This window comes from Falco punctatus (assembly GCF_963210335.1).
Source record: "Falco punctatus genome assembly, chromosome: Z".
NCBI lineage: Eukaryota > Metazoa > Chordata > Aves > Falconiformes > Falconidae > Falco > Falco punctatus.
In genome coordinates this window covers 74,292,325-74,312,410 of record NC_137586.1, presented here as the reverse complement: position 1 = coordinate 74,312,410, position 20,086 = coordinate 74,292,325, and the positions used below count along the sequence as shown (strand labels likewise).

Sequence of the window (20,086 nt, the reverse complement as noted above, 5' to 3'; positions counted from 1 at the left end):
ATGTGATCGAAAACTTTGTTTTCCCTTGAGAGATTTATACCAAAATACAGTAAGCTCCTTATGGAAGCACCAGTTCTGAGTTATGTAGCTTTTGAGGCAAACTCAAGTTTGAGAGTCCCACCTTGCCTCTCACCTAAACTGCACCAAGGCACGTAACCACCAGGCTATCTGGTGCACCATATGTTTTCTTCCATCAGTTTATTTCCTACTTGAACAGCTAGAAACTTTCCTGCACTTTTTGGTGTTGTTTTCTTTCTTTTCTCATTTCTGTCTAAGAATGACACCTAGCTCTTCAGGGCACTCAGGCAAAGTACTTCAAAACCTAAGACTTTCTTCCCCTTCACAGTATATTCTGATACTGAACTACCCCAAAACTGTCTCCCTGCAGCGTCCTACCCTCAGAACACAAGAATACTGGTTTCTTACAACTGCTGCTTTTCACTCTCTTGAGATAAAATACTGGAACCATTGCACACTAGCAGCCAACTACTAATGCAAATCTTGATTTTTAATGACATAACTAGAGCCTTAGCAAAGAAAGCAGATTACCCAGAAAAGCAGTAGCAAAGTAGCTGTTTACAAAATAAAAGCTATTCTGAGACAACTGTTGTACAGGAAATGTAGGCAGCACCATCCCACCCTTTCCATATGCAGCCACAGTATCTGATACCAGGCAGATGGTGGTAGTATCAGGTGTCTACTGTACACGTATCAGATACAATAAATAATACACAACTAATGCAAAATATCAGTTTCATTCTGTTCCTACTTGAGACTACACTGCATGCATTACCTTATCTCTAGCTGAATGCAACACATCTGCCCAAACCCATCACTGAAGACTGAATTAAATTTCCTCAGCAGTAATGTTATTATACACGCAGCATGTTTATCTAGTGCTGTCTTTTCTATTTTCTATCTTAAGTGTCTTGAAAATGTAAAAGCAATTCAATTTGCCACCTACTCAAATACTTTCTACCGAACAATGTAATGGGTCAAACCATGTGAAAAATGGTAATGCTGTTTTCTTTTGTCAGTCCCCTGAAAAAAACAGCAAAAAAAGCCATACACACACACACCAAAACTGAGATGTTTCTCAAATAGCATGTCATATCAGCAGAAATTTTACTTTGACATCCTTATGAATTCCTTACAGTATAATTATACATACAGCAAAAATATACACACTTCTATTATTTTTGATATAGTATCTTGCACAGGCAGAGCGTAATTAAGACTGCAGCACTTTAAAACAAATGCAACCAGATAGGATTACACTTGCACCACAGTCATGAGGGAAAACTGCTAGACCCCTGATCGCTGTGAGAGTCTTTCAAAGCAGGCCTTAAATAGAGAGGAAAGGTGAAACAAGCAGATGAAGTGACCTGTACAACTTAATCTACTTGACGTTCAATAAGGCTTCAACAAGGTAATAACTGCTCTCTGAGGCATGAGGCAACTCACGTACAAGTGGTACGCAGTGGGAGCAGCGGACCTTCCCACTGTGTGAAACGGACCATGCTGCCAGCAGGCCCTGGTGTTAGTCATGGGGGGTTCAACTCTCCCAGTCCCTGGCTGGCTGGGAGGAGGGTTTCATGCCAGACAGTGCTGAGACCGCTGCTTAACCGGGCCGCAGATACAGATTTCCCGGGACATCAGCCCTGGACAAAAAGCCTGTGCAAGATGGCAGGAATCTCACTGCACCTCTGAACTGTGCACTGGGCAGGCTGGACAACCCACACAAAACCCAGAGGAATGCTCACAAAAGCCCTGGTCTGTGTGCACAGCCAGGATTTCCCCCCTTCTGCCCACCACAAGGCTACTGAAGGCTGCCTTAATTTTACAGGAAGGTTTGTATAGTACCATCAAGGCAACCAGGTGTGTCCTTCAAGCCCCTCTACTAATTTGCCAACGCAGTTCCAAAACCCTGACAATGACATCTGTGGGGGCCAGGCAAAACAGCGCTTGAGCAAAGGCTCCAGCTCCCTCCTCCACACAGGAGCCTGAGGAGCAGACAGATGCCTCTGTCTCCTCACTGAGAGACACCCAGGTCAATCCCTCCTGATGAATGACCTGGGTAGGAAGGGAATATGCACTGCTCGTCCCAATTTCTTCTAAAAAGCTACAGTCTGCTGGAAAAATGACAGTGGAAAAAGAAAGGCTGGCAACTCCCTTGGAACACATCATTGAAGATCACTGTCCAGTGGCTTCAGTTGTAGAAAAAAAGAGCATTTGAAGAAAAGGATGGATATAATGTAATATTACAAATTGACCCCAGCTATGCCAGTGGGAACAAGAAAACCTGTCTTCCAGCATGGCATAGTGTGGGCAAGTAGTGAAATCCACAGGTGGAGGAAGCCAAGGAGGGACACTGAACAGCTGATGTCTAGATACATTGACTCGGACTTCCTACTTTTTAATTGTGTTAGGACAGTAGTAATGCATCAATACTAATGAAATAAAACACAAAGCAATTTGCTCTGCTCTTATCTTGTTAAAAAGCATATTCCTTATGCCCAGTGTGAATCTTACAGCCATGCACAGGGCACCAACATCAGGGTACAGCCACGAGGGAAACAGCTGCAACGAGGGAAACCATCATCTTCCACTGATGGAGCAAAAATGCCTTCTCCAGAAGAAAAATAAATCATTGAGCCCAAAGGGCAAGTCCCGAGATTTTGAAATCCACACACACATGCTGGATTCACACCTCTTTGTTTCATAAAACCCGAAGTGGTTCCAGGTGTTTACTTCCCCCATCTTAATCTTCACAGTATTATCCCATGTAAATACTTCTGCACCAGTTAAATGGTCTGTAAACTAAGCTAATCAAACACAGCCAAACGGTTTAATCGGTATCTAGGAGGTCAGCAGAGGTGAAGACAGTTTTAGAGATGCCTGACTGGAAAGAGGTCAGTTAGTTTTACAGAGTTTACTACCCAACAGTAAAGTATTGAATGTTAACACACACACACACACACTTACTTAGATTGCAATGGTTAATAGTGCATATCTTTGCTATATGGCTCTGAGCTGCTATTTCTCCTTGACTCCTGGCTAGACCAAAACACATTTTGACCATCCTTATTAGACTGTTCAAATGCATACGGCAAACATTAAAGCAGATGCAGCGTATTGAAGAGAGCTCAATTAAAGTGTGAAACGTTTCTTGCAAATAAAGGGTCAGGTGAATAACCACCCTCCATATAAATTGCCTCATGTTGTATTCCAGTAATGCACCACTATCTTGTGGAGCTGTTCCAAAACACAACTTATTTGTGATGCTCAGTATAATGTATAATCTTGCAATGCAAAAGAAAATGTAAATCCAAATTTACAATTTTTTTTATTTTTTTCTCTGCCAGACAGCCTTTTCTTTCATACATGTAAATGCATTACTAGAGAAAGTCTGCTGTACATTTCCATACTGAAATTAGTCTCATTATTTTGGAATCAACTATCTACCCAGACAAAAGTGTTAGCTGAATGGGAAACATATTCACAGACAGTTTTGGAAAAAAATACAGGAAAAATGCATGGAACTTAATTATCTACTAAAATTTGCAAGTATTAATTGACTAGTGCTTCTGTTTCTGGGAGGATGATTCACCTGTGTTTTGCTGGATTGTACCATAACATCTAATATGTTATAGGACTGAGCCCTTAGACTGTTTATGGTAAGACAAAGGGAAAAAAACCTACACACATTTATATATATATATATGTGTGTATATATGGTATATAATTTTCTGGCTTTCTTCCCTCACTCCCACAATAAATATCTTCTATCCCTCAAATCAAGACAGATTTGTAAAATCAAAATATCTGACCCAGCTTTCCCCAGCCAAACAACCTTCATCAGTCACCAGTATTTCAATCAAATCACACACCCTGTTCATCAAACACTCAACGCTGTGCCTGATTTTTAGGCTGATGCCAGGCACCAGGTCAGACAAAGTGGGTGGAGTCCTACGTTGCTTGTTCAATTCATAATAGTAAGTTCAGTGAAAATACATCCTTTATGGGGTTCTTAGCTATACCCTGCTATGAAGCGAAGCTGTTTGCAGAAAAACCTACTAACTGAAAGAGGTTTTGGACACAAGTATTTGCGTGGGGTTTTTTGCACATCTTGACCTCGGGGCACAAGTTTGAAACTCAAGAAGAATCTACATTGAAATGTAAACTGAAATCTAGAAGATTTGGAATTACCAACATGCTGGTGGATATTTAATGTTCATTCATTTTTTATAAAAACAGCACTTCTTTTTAACTGGTTTATTTCCACAAAAACTATCTGGGTTTTTTGGAAATGAGAGATGGAGATGTTAAACCTGATTGGTTTAACATTAAGTCATCAACAAACACCAAGTCTGCTAAAATTGCTAGAATTCACACATCTGGCACAGACTATGCCAAGCACTTTAAAAAACAGTTTCAACTGTAGTTAACTGGTGACACAATAAATGTTTGCCTCTTGGGTCTAAAAAATTTGGTGCTGAGCCTGCAAGTAAGAGCTCAGTTTTTAGAAAGTCACCCTTGATTTTATAGTTACAGAGAAGGCTAAAAAATGCTTTAAGTAAAAAAGTAATAAATAAATAAATAAATAACCCAGACATGATTTTTCCCCCTAACAGAGCTAAACAAAGACAGTATGAAATCTAAATTTCAGACAGGAAAGTTAAACATGAAAGAAAAAAGATGCTATAAAAAGCTTTCCGTTACAATAAAATCTGAGTAGGTATTTAACCTCACAGTGTAAAGTGGCACAACCTGGTATGACTATGGACTGCTGTAGGGAGACAATCCATATGATGGAGAATAGAAAATGTTCCACTGAATGAGTACATCAGCATCTCTGTGCAAAGCCGGCTCAACAGCAAGGATCAAAATCTCACAGATTAAAAAGTGTCAGCTTCTACATTTTAAGAACAGTTAATTAATTTTTTTCCAACCTGCAATATTTTGCAAATTCTAAGCTATGACATTTGGAGTGTTACCAGCTAAAATATGCTGGCTCCTTATGGTGTGTTGCAGTGGATTTTGCGAACTATCACAGGGCGACGCGGGTTTTCCCTACAGCTTCAGGAGAACACTTAGCAGAGAACGTAAATACAGACTCTCCCCTCCATACTTAGATGGCAGAGACACCAGAGTACAGAAATAATGGTCTGCAGCGGTTGAAGGAGAGGAGACAAACAGAAAAATTAAGAAAACACTGCAACAGCAAGTGCACAGTAAAATCTCACCTTTCCCTAGTTGTGGCTGCCATTCTGGAAACACAGTGTACACAGCCGCATGGAAGCCCTGACTTAGCCCAGCTAATATGTAAATACCATACTAGCATGCTGTCCAAAAAAGGGAGGAGGTTTCTAGCTGTTCGAGAGTTTTTCTGCATCAGGACTACTTCTAGGGAGGTATCGGTACTGTGACAAGGACAAAGCTAAAGATACGCCAATTGAAAAATATTTTCATTTTGCCACAGCATTTTGCTCTTCAGGCCACTGACATCCCTCCATGCACCTGTTCACACACCACAGGTGTCATGCCGCTCTGCATTAGAGGTTGCGCTCTGCAGTCACTTACAACTTCAGATAGGCACCCTTTCTCCCCACCCTATTTACTATTAAAACAATTGAGTTTCTGGTTGTCTGTCTTCAGCATTATAGAAAAACGTCCATTATACTCTTGCTCTAAAGAAAAACTTCTGACAGACAAGGAGTTTGAACATGGAAGAAAAATCACTAAAAATTAGGCCTCCTCCTAAGCAGATTCAAAGTTCCTCTCTCCCTGCTGGCAGACACTCATTTAACCTCGTTGTAAGGGCCTCCCATGTCAGCATCCTTGCAGGTTACCCCAGAGCTTCGTGAGCCTTTTTCTTGGAAAGCACATTTTGATGCCTAGCCCTCATCTTCTCTCCTACTAAAAATTATTGTTTCCTGTTCTGCCCACCTTGGCCGTGAAGAAAGTTGCTCCCTTCCCCTTTGCAGAGTTTTTGTTCTTTTTTTTTTGCTAAAAAAGTTTTGGCCAAAAAATTGCTACCCAGCTTATAAACTCAGCATTTCCCCAGTCCTACCACAGAGCAGAACCCTGTGTTTTACATCTCACACCCTGTCACCTCCAGCCCAGATCTCCAATCTATTGAGGTGATTTTGAAATTTGATTCTGTACTCCCACACCTTTACAGCTCCTTCCAGCCTTGTGCTCCACACAGGTGCAACATGGAGGGTGGTGCATTATTCCTTCCACTGTATCATTTGAGAAAACACTGGATAGGACCAGGAGCAGGACAGATCCCAGCAGAACCACAGCTCCCTCACCCCATAAGTCAGACACTTTCTCCGCAAGACCTATCTTTTCTTTCTCATCTGACTCCAGAATACAACATTAATATTATTAAGAATAATAATAAAAACATACATATCATGTTAATATACATTAAATTATAATATATTAAATAATATAAATGAAATTATATTAGAATAACAAAATAAACTATATATGGTACAAATAAATAATATCACACGTATTTATAAATAAGCATAATTTTATATTCGTATATTATTCATACTGATATATGATACATCTTTACATATTTATAAAATATAACAGCGGTTATTTCAGGTCACTGCTGGGCAAACTGTTACATGATTTCCCCAAACAGCTTGTAAACCACAGCCCCTGACTATGTGGAAATTTAATCCCACCAAATAAATGGTTGGGTTCAGCAGAGGCATACTAGAAACTCTGCTTTTTCCTCGGGGGGTGGGGTGGGGTGTGCAGGGGCAGGGAACTGCATTTGACACTGGCAGCCGAAACAGCAGAACCCAAAAACAGCTTTCAACAAGAGCTCTTTTGTTCGTGGGTCAGCACACCTCCACACAGGGGAAAACACCGATTTCAAATGCTGCTGCCTCTAAAACTGAAGACAATCAGTGATCAGGAGCCTAAATACGGTGTTATGTCTGGCTATTAGCCTCTTCACACCTTTGCACTTGGAGCCTTCCCTTTAAATTGGATTTCTAACTTACCGCTGGTTCCAGTTAGTTTTATTGTTTGTCACAACAGGCAGCAATCTTTAAGGCAGGATGGGTTAATACACAGTTAAGTACCACAGGTCATTTAGAGGCTTCTGGCAGGGTAAAGAAAGAATTTCAATGTAAACTACTAGCTCATCAGTGTTTTTTTCTTTTCTCCAGCCTTAATCCATGACAGGATAGCCACTGAAATTCAAAATTACTAAATTAAGTTGTGCCAGCTTTACACATATTTTGAATAACACTGCTATAGAAAATAAATGTATCACGGATACCTTCCCTGTCTATTTCTTTCATTAAGAGGGTTCACAGGTGAAGGGACTAAGCAATAAAGCTTTCAAACTATAGCGCCGGTGATTGAAGAAAACAAAACTACTTTCACCTAGTCCAGTTGCCAAAGCTAAGCAACATGTTTGTTGGGTGTTTGCCCACTGCTATATATTTATGTTCCTGTTTTTAAAAAACATTTTGGAGGGCTTTTTTGCCTGATTGTCCACACTGACCAAAGACACTCACTTTACTGGAGATCACAGAGGAAAATAATAGGGCAGACCATGCAAAAAAGGGTGGGGAAATTAATGAAATAAACTAAGCTGGAGAGAAAAAGGGAGAGGCATCTCTTCCCTTCCCTTATCTTTTCCAGTTATCTTAGTTACGATTTATAAAAAAAGTGTGTAAAATACTTTAGGTATAGTGGCTGATCTTAGAAAATAATTACCTCGAACTATTGCAGTGGAAATAAAGACTTGCAGAAGGTCACAGTGTTCACTCTGTGAATATCATGAATCTAACACAGTGACAAGAAAACTTCCATTCCTGTAAGTTTTCACAAGCCTAAAACCCTAAGGTGCCTGGGTCCAACAGGACTCACGCGGTGTCTCTGAGCTAACACCAGTCAAGTGAACAGAAGCTTCCGGATCCTGCCTGTTGCTAAACAATAAATAAGAAATGGGAATGGAGCAATATGAAGGAACTCTCCAGCAATACGACTGTGATAAAAACTGCCAGACCAGGAAATGTGGAAAACACCTGTAATTGAGAATAGCCCCCAGATGACACAAAATAACTTACTATTTTACACATAGATCAGTCAGCCACAGAAGAGGTACACAAAGCTCAAACTATACCCAAGATCTGGGATACATCCTTTTCACCATACCCTTCCCAGAAGAAAACAAAAATACTCAATAGTTACCTGCTTATATCCCATCCGTGTACGTGCGACTGAGGCTAAATTGCAATACATTCTCACTGTGCTGAAGGCATCTATTATTTTATTTCTGTTTCCATTTCGACTGCTCAAGTTTGGACAGTCATGAACAAGACCTTTTATTTACTTAAGGGCCCAGAATTACCAAACCACAAAAACATAATCAGTGGCCAGCCAGGGGTCTCGTTAAGGAATCTGTGCTGTGTACTTGTTACCACGGAGACAGGAGAGGGCTGGCACACTGTAATTTCTGTCTTGCAAGAGAATTCACTAACCCTGCAAGTAAATGAAGTTCATAAATCAACAAATCAGGGCCAAGGTCAAGCAACTGAAGATGAAGCAGTCATGCTCCACGGGTCGTCTTCATTATTAATTGTACTAAGTTGTAAGACTTTCAAGTTCCTCTGAGCTACTATGCAGGTCCGTCACAGAAAGATGTGACTGAATATAACGCTCCTCTTTGAATACTTTTCATAGAAAAGGAACCAGAAAAGCTGATAAAAATTTGCACTACTTTAAGTCATTAACCTTCATCTCACTCCATTTGACTTTGCAGAAAGGTGTGTAGCAATAACCCTTGAAAGCAGAGCCTTATGTTCAGCTAGTTACACTTGAATTACCAGGTACAAACCTCGAGAGGACTAATTGCCATATACGTTTCTGTGAAGTGCCTTACAAACAGTAGTTAATTTTCACACCACCTCTGTGAGCTGTGAATGGATGCATGGATGCATTATCACTCCCAGAGCGCAGATGTGGAAAAACAGCGGCACTGTAGAAATGAGTGCCGAGGCTGGAATTACAGGTCTGCCCGCACTTCAGACCTTCAGACCTCTTCTGTCTGCATTTTATAATTATCAGGGAAGGAAGGCAGAGAGGCATAAGGTCGTGAGACTGAATACAGTGAAAGGTGACACTGCTGAAACTCCCAGAGTGTCTGTTGACCTGGAGTGTGTGAACACACAACAGCCCAGTCAAACTGGCACCAAGGCAAGGTTCGGTGGCCACTTAATGAAGCAGCACCTGGCAACTGCGGGTTGAACTGCTAACAAAGCAAACCGCTACTGCTTTGGAAACTCAGTGACTATAAACTTGCTATCATTGTGTGAATGAAACAGAATTATACTGTCCTTCTGAAACTTTCAGTAACTTCAGTTGTAGGAAACTTCCTGGTGTAGTACAGAGACTACCAGCACACAGATATATCAGCACAGGAACAACATCAATATATATTTGCTTAAAAACCAAACCAAACCACCAGCTGGCTAACAATGGCTAGAGAAGTACTTGAGCTGTTACAGTTTCTCCACAAGTGTTAAGTTACCTCGTGAAAACCTAGCTATTTTAGTGGCATACAAAGAAGACCTATATTACTTCTTGAGATGAGTTACTGGCAACACCAGAAAGAGTAACTCCACCATCTCTCACAACCAGCTTTGTGCCGCATTGTACCACTGTCCATCTGTTATCCCCTGAACACTTTCTGTTAATACTTCATTCAGACTGTATCTTTTTGCCAATTCTTATCTCTGTTGGGTGCAAGAGTTTTTAAACTATCGGGTCAGTTTGTTACTTTACCTAGAAAGGATTTCAAAGAGCTAACGAACTTGAGCACATGGCTGAAGAGCAGCTTTCTGCTGAAAGCCACAGGTGGATGGGCAAGAGGGACAGTGGTTATCGCTCAGCCAGGTCGCATGCCAGGCTCAGCACAGGGCAGCAAGGGACAGCATGAACCCTGTGACTTACGACTTGTTACTTCTGTATGGCCTTAGAAGTGGACAAAAAATAGGCTTTGCCAAGCTTGAAGTCACTGGAAAAGTCATCCTGAGACAACTGGCAGACCTGACACCCCAAGGCCATTCTACCCGGCTCCCGGTGAGCCCCGTCAGCTGGAAGGGTCCCAGCGCCGTGGGGCAGGCTGCAGCCGCGGCACCGTGCTGGCGGGGGTAATTAGGTTAATTGCGGTACCACGTGGGTACAGCCCTCTCGGTCTGAGCTCCGAGTTACGGGGAGGTGAACCGGAGCAGCCGCGGCAGCCGCGGGAGAACAGGAACTGGTCACTCTTGACCTGAAAAGACCTTTTGGGGTTACTCTGTTTAAAGAAGTATTCATTTATCTGCAAATCAACAGAAGGAGAAAAAAAAAAAAAAAAAAAAAAAAGGAAAAAACATTGCTGTTCCCGGCAGTTCACAGTCAAGCTTTAGCATCTATCGCAGATTTAGCTTTGCAGCACTACTTGCAGAGGCTGTATTTCTGAAAAGGATAGTGGGGGAATGGTGGAGAAGGCAGGGAAAAAGCAAACTTCATGGATTAACAATTCAAACGTTGAAAGCCAGGGGACGTCAATTTTTACCCAGTGTATTGTTTTGTTTCTGTGACAGATCTTCATTCACTCAAATGGAAACAGCCTTACTCTACACCTAGTACTACTGAATAACCAGCTGCGTTCAGGGGATATTTATAACCGTTAATACTGTAGATGGAAGGTGAGTTTTAACGTATGTGTCACAGTTACCCCTTTGGTTGCAGAGTGGCTCTGTTTCTGACGGCCAGAATTAAATTGTGGAAGGCTCAGTGTTATCTCCCCACCGTTCTCACTCTTTTCCTTTGCACTTCACCATCTTTTCCATGCTTGTTCCACAGTTTTCTGGCTTCCCTTACCGCTCCTGCCTTGTCTGGTTGACAAGCCAAGTTTGCGAGGGGCTGCCTTCCCCAGTGCGCACCCCACTGCCTGCTCGGGCTGAGGGTGAGGGAGACCCCCACCTCGGTGCCCCCTGCCCTCCTGCGGGAGGGGGCGGAGGAGGGGGCGGAGGGAGGGGAGCAAACCATAGTGCCAGGCGCTGCTCTTCTGCCTCCCGCTCGGTGCGGCCACCAGACCGCGGGGTCCCCAAACGCTAGGCCCCCCAGCTGCCCCCTCCCACCTCTCTTTCAGCCCGGAGAGGGGGCAGGAAGGCTCGCTTTTCTTTTTGCAAGAGGGTGCAAAGGGGGGTGGAGGGGTCACCCCCTTCCCTATGCCCTGCCAAACCCTGAACCCTCCTGCCACTCCTGCCCCTGCCCCCCCCCCCCCGCCCCTTGTACGAGCACCTCCCGTGTAGCGGGCGAGGGGGGCACCTACCCCTGCCACACTGCACGCTGCCCCGGGCGGGGGGCTGTGTCTGCCCGGGGAAGCTTCCCGGAGAGCCCCGCGCTGCGCACAAAGGGAGACACGGGAACACCGGCCGCCCCCGCGGGGGCAGCGCTGGATGCGCACCCGCACCCGCGGCGCAGCCCGGCGCGTCACCTACCTGCAGGTGCCTGTCTGCGGGAGCGCGGGGCGGGGGGGCAGTGCGGTATCGCCTGTATTGCATGGGGGGGTTACTGTGATATTGCTCGGGGCTGGGGAGGGGGGGCTGCTTGGGTCCCTCCGCCCTCTTCCTCCTCCTCCTCCTCCTCCGCCCCCCCCACCCCCGCGCGTTTGTGCGCGTGTGTGCGCTGCCCTGCGCGGTGGTACTCCGCGCCGGAGGAGGCAGCGGCGGGCTCCGGCTCCTGTCAGCTACCGGAAACCGGCGCTGGTCACACACACCGCAGGAAGTGTGCAATGGCACGCCCGCGCCCGCCGACCCGCACACCGGCCCCGGCCCGGCCCGGGGCAGCCCGCCCGGTGCCGTGTCGCCGCAGGGGCGGACGCGCTGCGAGCCGGGCGCTGGCGGCTCCGCGCTGCACGGCGTGGCGGGGGGCGGCCCTGGGCGGCGGTGGTCGCCGTGCGGGAGAGCGGCTCTGACTGCACCGCCATGGGTGGGAGCGTTACCTTTAAAAACAAGGAGAGAAACGCGTGCGCACAAGCGGGGCTGCCTCGCTAATACCGAGGACCGGGTTCTCAGCTGACATTGAAACACTGTAATTCCGGTTGTTCTGGATGAAGGTCTGTTGGCTTAACACCGGCTGAGTTAGGGCAGCTGTGTCCAAATGACTGCTGCTCAGTTGTTTTGTGCAGATGCAGAGACACAATTTACTGTCACTTCACTTTTTTGCATGAGATCATAGGTATAGTGTCGTGCCATGTGTGTACATCAGTCTTATGCGGGGTACATATATATGTACATGTATATGTGCACCCCCCCTACAACTGCATGTAGGGCAATAAAAATCGCCATTTATCTGTTGTGAGAACTGCAACTTCCTTGATTTGTCTGCCACTACAGAGCTCAACAGCACCATTACTCATACTGGGATTTTTTTGCAATTAATCATGGGAGACCTCATCATGCGCTTGCAGCATTTTCTCTGGGTGTTGGTTCTCCCACAATAAGCGAGGCGCATGCCAAAGCAAACTCCACTCACCTCCTCGGTTGGGCTTTTTTCCCTGCCTTGTTGCATCACTCCAGAAGGACACGGGCCTGGCTGCTGCTGGGAGAGTATCAGCCTTCCAAGCCGGCTGCTCCATGCCCCAAAGGTTTCCTTTCCTTATCTTCCCTATGCCAACATTTGCAAAACTTGAAAGGGCTAACACATGCTGCTAGCTACGATGGCAACAATGCTTACACAAGAGTATAATGGAGGCAATCTGGAACTGTATTTGTGCCAAAATTAATGCTCTTTCTGGGTTTGCCTGTGATGCAGCAGGGGAATTTGGTAGCAGCGTTAACCTCGCCGGGGGAAGATTGCCATCCCTTCTGCTCTTGTTATTTTCAGTAAGATGTTATTGTCATGTCATTGCATCTCAGCAGAGTTTAAGGGTTCGGTGCTTAGACTCCTAAAGATGGAGAACGCTAAATGGAAGAAGGAATTACTCCAGGGAGTAAAGGGAGAGTCTGCCTCCAAGCGTAATGATCAAACACGCAACACCCTGCTCCCACATCTTGCTTTTAGTGCAGGGACATGGAGCCAAAGCACTGACAACACTGAGGACAAGACTAGCACCTTCCCGAACTCTGCTGTGTCCCCAGGCTCCTGCCAGGGGCTGGGCTGGGCTGCTCTTCAGGGGTATGACCCCACAGCACCCCTCAGGCCATCAAATACACCTGGGAAGAAGCTGCATGGGTCATATGGTTCAAACCAGTGCTCCAAGCTGGGGCTGCTGAGCTCTTTTCAAGATCAAATAGTTAAATTTTCACAAATAATGGCAATAAGGAATTCCTGCAGAGGAGAACTGCCTTCTAAACAAACATTCTGCATCTTTGGGGGCCTTAAAACCAGGTACTTCATGTGCAGTCAGGCTGTTCACCTCCCTTCTGCAGCAGAGGAGCTGACATTGCTGGCCATAGCTTCTGTGTAGACTGCTGAATTGCACATGAGTTTATTTTTTGCAGTTGACTTTGCAGAGCACTTGGAAGCAGTCCACAAGTCACAGTTTGAAAGCCATTACCTGTCATATGGCTTTTTCATCCTCATTTCTGGTACCTCCTTCCTTTCTCCCCACTCCTTTGCATTTTTTCTTTGCTTTTTTCATCTCATATCTGTGGCAACAGGACAAAGTGGACTCCAAACATGCCCTCCTCCCACCTTCTCCTCCCACCTCTTTCTACCCCTTCATCACTTCTTTATTGTTAGGAGCAGCCCCAGGTCAATGCTGTGTCTGCAGTCACTAATTAAAAAGAGGGTTTGAAAATGCTTCTTCAACCTACGACATGGTTGCTTGGCTGTTGTGCCCTATTATCATCACAGTGTTGTACACAGGGCTGTAATTGCATCAGAGGTTTCTGGTTCATATCGTATGCACTACCAAAGAGCTCAGCTAGCCCAATAATGTCACCAGCACTTCAATGCAGAACTGCAGTTTTAGATTAATTCCTTTTAGCTCACTGCCTGTATTAGTAACTGCACTGGAAGGGCAGTGAGCAGTGTGCACCAATGTTCCTGCCAAAGCAATGTTTTCTCTGGGAGGGAGAGCTGCTGGTGTTGGCTTGACAGGACTGTGCTGGCCACTGTGGGGTGGGCAGGCAGACTGCCCTGCCTCTGCGCAGCCACGGGACTGCCACAGTGAGGTGGCGTTATAGCTGGTTATTTCTCCTTTTGCTCCTTACTTGGCATAAAACACATTGAGGCAGAGCTCTGACTGTTGGCATGGACACCTGCCAGAGGTGCTAAGCATCTCTTCATAGATGGTCCACACACTCAGATGGGGCAGCAGGGTTCTGTCATTAATGCAGTGGGCTGAGGAAGGTGTACTACATCCTTATCCCAGACCTAACATAAACTTGGCTTCTGTGACCTCAGGCAACTCACTAACCTCTGTTTACCCATCTGTGCTATGACCATTTATCAGCCCTGTCAGGCTGTATGACAAGGGAGGATTTGCTCACTCCAGGCCCCAGTGTTAAGAAAACTGCTCCTGGTGCTCAGTGGGAGCTCATGTTCTCCCTTCTTGAACTGATGGACAGTTTGCCGGATTACCTGCCATCCCAGCAACACCAGTGCCACCAGCAGGCCAAAACAAGTGCGCAATGGCTAAAGTGTCCCAGATACAAGAACTGAGTCTTCCACCAGGAAAGACCAGCTGGGCCAGCAGGCTGTAAAATAGGATGCGTAAGTTGCCAAACAGAAGGGAAAGGAATTGCTGCCCTCCTGTTTGGAAACACCTGACTATGCTTGAAGAGAGGTCCCATGGTCATGGAGACTTACAGCTACATCAGTGCCACCACCTCATAGAAAACACACAGACACCCAGTGACTGCATGGCTTCATTGTGAACCTCAGCTTCCTCAGCATCCCTCCAGCACTGCGTTGTTCAAGCAGTAACAGAGCAGAGCTTGGCTTTTCCCAGGGAAGTTCTCACTGAGAAAAGATGGGTTACGACTCATATCAGTGGCACAGGCAAGGGCCTGTTCCCCATTTGTGCAGGACTGGCAAGTGAGCTGCGATTCATGCTGAGAGGTTTGTTTCTCCTGCCCAGCTCTGCCCTGCATTTGACCCAGGCTGCAAGGAAGCAATGAATGAGTCACATCCCTACAGTTTGTGCCCCAGCTGTGCTTGTTTGCTCCTGCCCAGCTGAGCAGGGTGTGCCAGCACATACATATGCTCTCCGCCAGCCCTCACCAGTGGTTGTGAACATGACCCCATGCTAAAAGCTTTGCCAGCTGTAACACAAAGGGAAAGCAGCACCCCTGTGAAATTCCCCCAGCACTCCCAGCAGAAGGGAAACTGCTCTGGGAGGTGCTGAACAAGCTGGGAGGGAGAAAAGGGTGATCAGAAAATACTTCTGTTTTAAGCAAAAGGCTGGCCATATGCTAAAGACCTAGCACAAGAGCAGCTGGGATGAGAGTGAAAGGCCAAGAATGATGCTCTTGACCACACATAGGTTTTGATCAAGCCTGGCTGCACCACAGGAACGGAGGCAGTATCAGGCCACTGCCACAGCAGGCTTCTTCATCACTTCACCACAAGTTCCCATGGGCATGTCTCGTCCAAGGTCTGCTGATCATGGCTGGAGCCAGCCAAATGCAGATCACAAACCAGTGTCTCATCACAGTAGGAATACTCTGCTGTGTTTTTCAAAGGTATGTTCCTCAGAGGAGCGTGTGCCTGACCAAACTAGCTGCTGCCAGAAGTTAAGCTAGAACAACTTTTGAGTCAGGAAAAATTCCTTGCACAGTCAGTAGCTTGTTGAAAAAGGCAGCCCCTCGAGACAGCAGCGTAAGTTAAAAAAAATAATTCATTTTTAGACTTCATGTGCTGTGACCCAAGCAAGATTTGACCCCATCAGCTGGAGCATGGACAGAGTAATATCTGGGAGGCCCCAGAAGGTCCCAGAAGAGCTGCAGTGCTTGGCAGAGCCTTGTGGTGTCCCACACTGCCTCCTTTGTACCACTTGGAAGGACCCTGTTTTAGTCAGCCATCCAGTATGCAGGCAGACAGCTGGATCTTCACTGAGAATCCCTCCAGATGCGTCAAAGATACAAGCACAGAAAAGATACAAGCTGGGGAGCCAGCTTCCCAGCCCAAACATCAGTGTCGCAGTCTGGAGTTGTCCTGCGGTCCCCTCTCAGAGGACTAAACATGAAGTAGACCCACTCAGCCTTTGATTACACACCTCTTTGGATGAAAGGGCTTGGTGAGAGACAGGCATTTGCAAGTCAGTATTAGTGGGCTGGACAAGGGGTGTGGGTTCCCTGGTGGGACATCAATGCTTTGGAAGGGCAGAGTGAGAGGTGGGTCTGTGGGACAGGTACACCTTCCAGACACCCAGCCATGAAGACTGGAAGTCAAGGACAGCAATGTGGGTGGCAGTTTCCTCCCTAATAGCAGAAAGACAAGTGGTCTGACTTGCAGACAACTGGTATGACAAGTGGAGATGGGGTATTACAACACTTCTGCAATGCTGGGGGTTAGTGAATAAGAAGGCAGAGTCCTTCTTTATGGCCTGTGGGGAGGGCTTTGTATCCCTGCATTTTCAGTAACAGTGTAGAAGAGCTACACTGGTGTAGGCAGGACCAGAATAAAAACTACCAAGTGGGCTGAGAGCACCTCTGTGGACACCAGCTGTCTGGCACTGTCAGGGACTAAAGCATAGGACAGGACAGGGATGCTGCTATCAGGAAGTTCCTTGGAAAATTGATTATAAAGAGAACCGAATATAGCAGCGACTAACATGTTTGTCTGTGGAATTTATTTCAGGTTTCCTGTATAAAACATTGCAAATTTAATGTCTGAAAGGTCAGTTCATTTACCAAGGCGTGGCAAAGCAGCATCACAACATGATCCATTTGTGCGAGTGATCCTTAAAGAGAAAGAGCAACCAGGCAACTTCTCCCCCACACCTTCTTTTTATGTAAGGAAGGTTTTTAAAAGCAGAGCCTGTGAAGCATCATATCCATATTCCTGGAACATCTCTAATTAAATACACACAATATTTCAAAGCAAAGCACTGCCAGTTAATTTATACTACATTTCCCTGCCAGTCCAAAAAGTACTGGGGGGGGTGGGGGTGGGGGCTGCATGTTTCTCTAAGATCTTTTCTACTTCTGCAGATGATTTCAGAACAAATTCATCTTTGGTAAACCACAGTCCTTCTGCTCTGACAGCCCTTCACCACAGCATCTGGTTGCACCTTGCTTGACAGTACTTCACTTGTAATCCTGCTTGTAATGCTGACCCTACATCCCTGCTCCACAGGTCAGAAACCACGGCATAGAGAGATAAAGGGATCCACAAGAGTGGAAGACATGCTCCCTTCTCTGTCAATAGCGAGGCACACAAGCCCACAAGGGTCCTGATTCGAACAGGGAGGCTTGAGGAGAGTGGTCTTTTGCTCCAGCCGCCTGCAGTAGGTTGCTATAGTTAGGTGTTGCAAATACTGCTCTGCCTGACTGGGGCAGGGCAGACTTATGCAAGTGCTCAAGCAGATGTCTTTCTGGTCCTGTGGGAAACACCAGGCTGAATTAGAAGGGGTGGGCAGGCAAGAAGTGTTCTGAGCTTTTTTCCTAAGTAGAAAAGCACCCAACTCACAGTGACTGGGTTTGTTAGCATTGCAGTCAGCCATCAACTTCAAAAAGAAAAAAAAAAAAAAAAAAGCAAAATGCCTAGTTTCAAGTCAGAGTTACAATCTGAGTGAATAAGAATGTGTACTGATGAAATGCAAAAGAGATACCAGCTTACAACTCCTACAGAAAGATGGTATTACCCAGGAAGAGCTCTCAATTTTCTTCTTGCCCCATCTGGAGCCACTAACAACCTGACAGAGGTACCTGTTAGTTTTCTCCTGACCAAGACCTCAAGCTGTCATGTTTGGCAGCCACTTTTCCCTCACATGTGCATGATGCTGCAGAAAACACTGCAGACAAATCCTGTCACTGTGGGTGTCACAAGGCTATTTCACATCCACACCTGAGCATATCAGAGCAGAAATTACTTCCTGCTGGCCCTTCCCTTGAGAGATTTGTTACTAGACTGCAACCAACAGTTAGCAGTCACCCAGGAAAAGGCATATGAAGATCAGCCCCCAAGGTGCTTTTGAAAATCCTATGCTACTTCACCAGAGGCCTGAAATAACCTTGAGAATCCAGTCTATGCATCTGCAGATTTGTCACCACACAACTCTGCTTTGTATGAAATTCCTGTGGATTTTAATTTAATTTGCTTTCTGTTGCCATTTGCCGGAACGGAGGGAAGAAGCAGTCGCTCAATATGAGAGATCAGCATACTTCATTTATTAAGCTACGGTTACATATTTTATAGCAGTTATAATTAGGTCATACATATTGCAAAAGTTAAGCTCCTCATTGGCTGGCCACCTAAAAGGTCAACCTTCGTCAGCACTCTTTGTTTCTGGGCATAGTTCTCATTTCTTTAACCATAAGGTCCTTGTTCTTACTTTCACCAAAGATAACAAGGATAGAGTGTCTTTGTGAACCATTAGTCTTCACGTAAGCTGTCTTCGATACTTCTTAAGATCTTGATGACTCAACATTCCGATGTTAAAGTGCCCTTGTTCAGCTAACCAATTCTCCACAATTCCCCCGTTTTCTTTTTGGACAAGGAAGGATTGAGTAACACGTTCAAATAATTTTCGGATACAAGAAAGAATACAAGGTAACAAAAGCAATAATAAAGCAATAAACAGCAATACAGATAAACCCTGTTTTAACAAGTCTCTTAACCATCCATTTATGCCTAAAGAAGCAAACCAAGAATCTATGCCTGATGAACCTTCTTTGACATGATGCATACGATTTCTTAACTCTTCTAGCTGTCGATGAATACTTTGTGAATGATCAGAAAGATTTAGGCAACACATGCCTTCAAAATCCTGACATCCATGCCCATTTGCTAAAAGCAAAAAATCTATAGCAGCTCTATTTTGCAAGATTGCGTGGCGTAAGCTATCAACATCAGTGGCAAGACCTGATAAAATGTCAGTTGTAGAATTAAATTGTTTCACTGCCCAGCAAGCTAGAGTTTTTATTTTAGCCCAATTCGCAGCTGCTGCGCCACCAGGAAGAAAAAATGAAAGAGCTACAGTTCCAGCCACTGTGCCAAGATTTACATTATCATTACAATCTGGCTTTATATCATTAAGACTGCGTTTTGCTCTATTCGCTTGTCTTACCAAGTCACGCATGGTGGGTGCAAACATGGTTAACTTGCCTATATAACAGGGTCCTCCCACGGGACGAAATGGTATGGCAGGCCACGCTCTGTCTCCACATATTAGAAAATATCCTTCCGGTAATAATTTCGCCGTAACACTTTCCACATCAAATTCACCGGCATATTTTGAGGTGTTCCAATGGTTAGAATTCCCTGATACATTCTGATATCCTAAGTAAAATTGTATTACATTATCACGGTGCATGATGCGTTTCCATTCATCTCCAAACATGATAGCACCTGAGCCATTGATAGGTCGAAATAGGGGGTAAACTCTGGTACAATTAAGCTTTTGACTAACATTTACTAAAGGCCCAGCAGCTGGAAAAGAACCCCATAGGTCTAATTCTTGCTGAGGTAAATGGATTGATTTATTTAAATGGTAAATCAACTGTTGTAAAAAATACGTATTCTTAACAAGTGTACTATTCCACCAGGTACAGTTATCACCAAAGCCAAAATTCATGTCATTATACTTCCGGTTTAACCAGGTTAAGTATGATTGATCTATGGTTGTATAATTTACTCCCAAAGGTTCAAAATCAGGCCAATGTATATAAGGGTAACCAATTAGACATGTTCGGAAAGGATCACTTGCTTTCTGCAGGGAAAGACAAAAATCTGTAACTCCTGATTGATTTGCCCATGTAACCCACATATTTTGTCTAGGGTCTATTCTATGTAAAGCAAAAACAACAACCACATTTAATAGACTAATCCCCAAAAACAGTGCCATCATCTATGTTTACACTAATGTTGTATGATATGAGACTCAAAA

General features: G+C 45.0%; 1 protein-coding gene across 1 annotated transcript in view; it reads right to left on the bottom strand.

Annotated features, from left to right (window-relative positions):
* The window catches only part of KIAA1958, a 74,502-nt gene extending 56,206 nt beyond the window's left edge, over positions 1-18,296 (bottom strand). Inside the window, exon 1 of the mRNA XM_080371013.1 lies at positions 11,529-18,296. The gene's annotated coding sequence lies outside the window, so the exon portion shown is untranslated. The remainder of the gene's footprint in view (positions 1-11,528) is intronic.
* Positions 18,297-20,086: the final 1,790 nt, after the last annotated feature.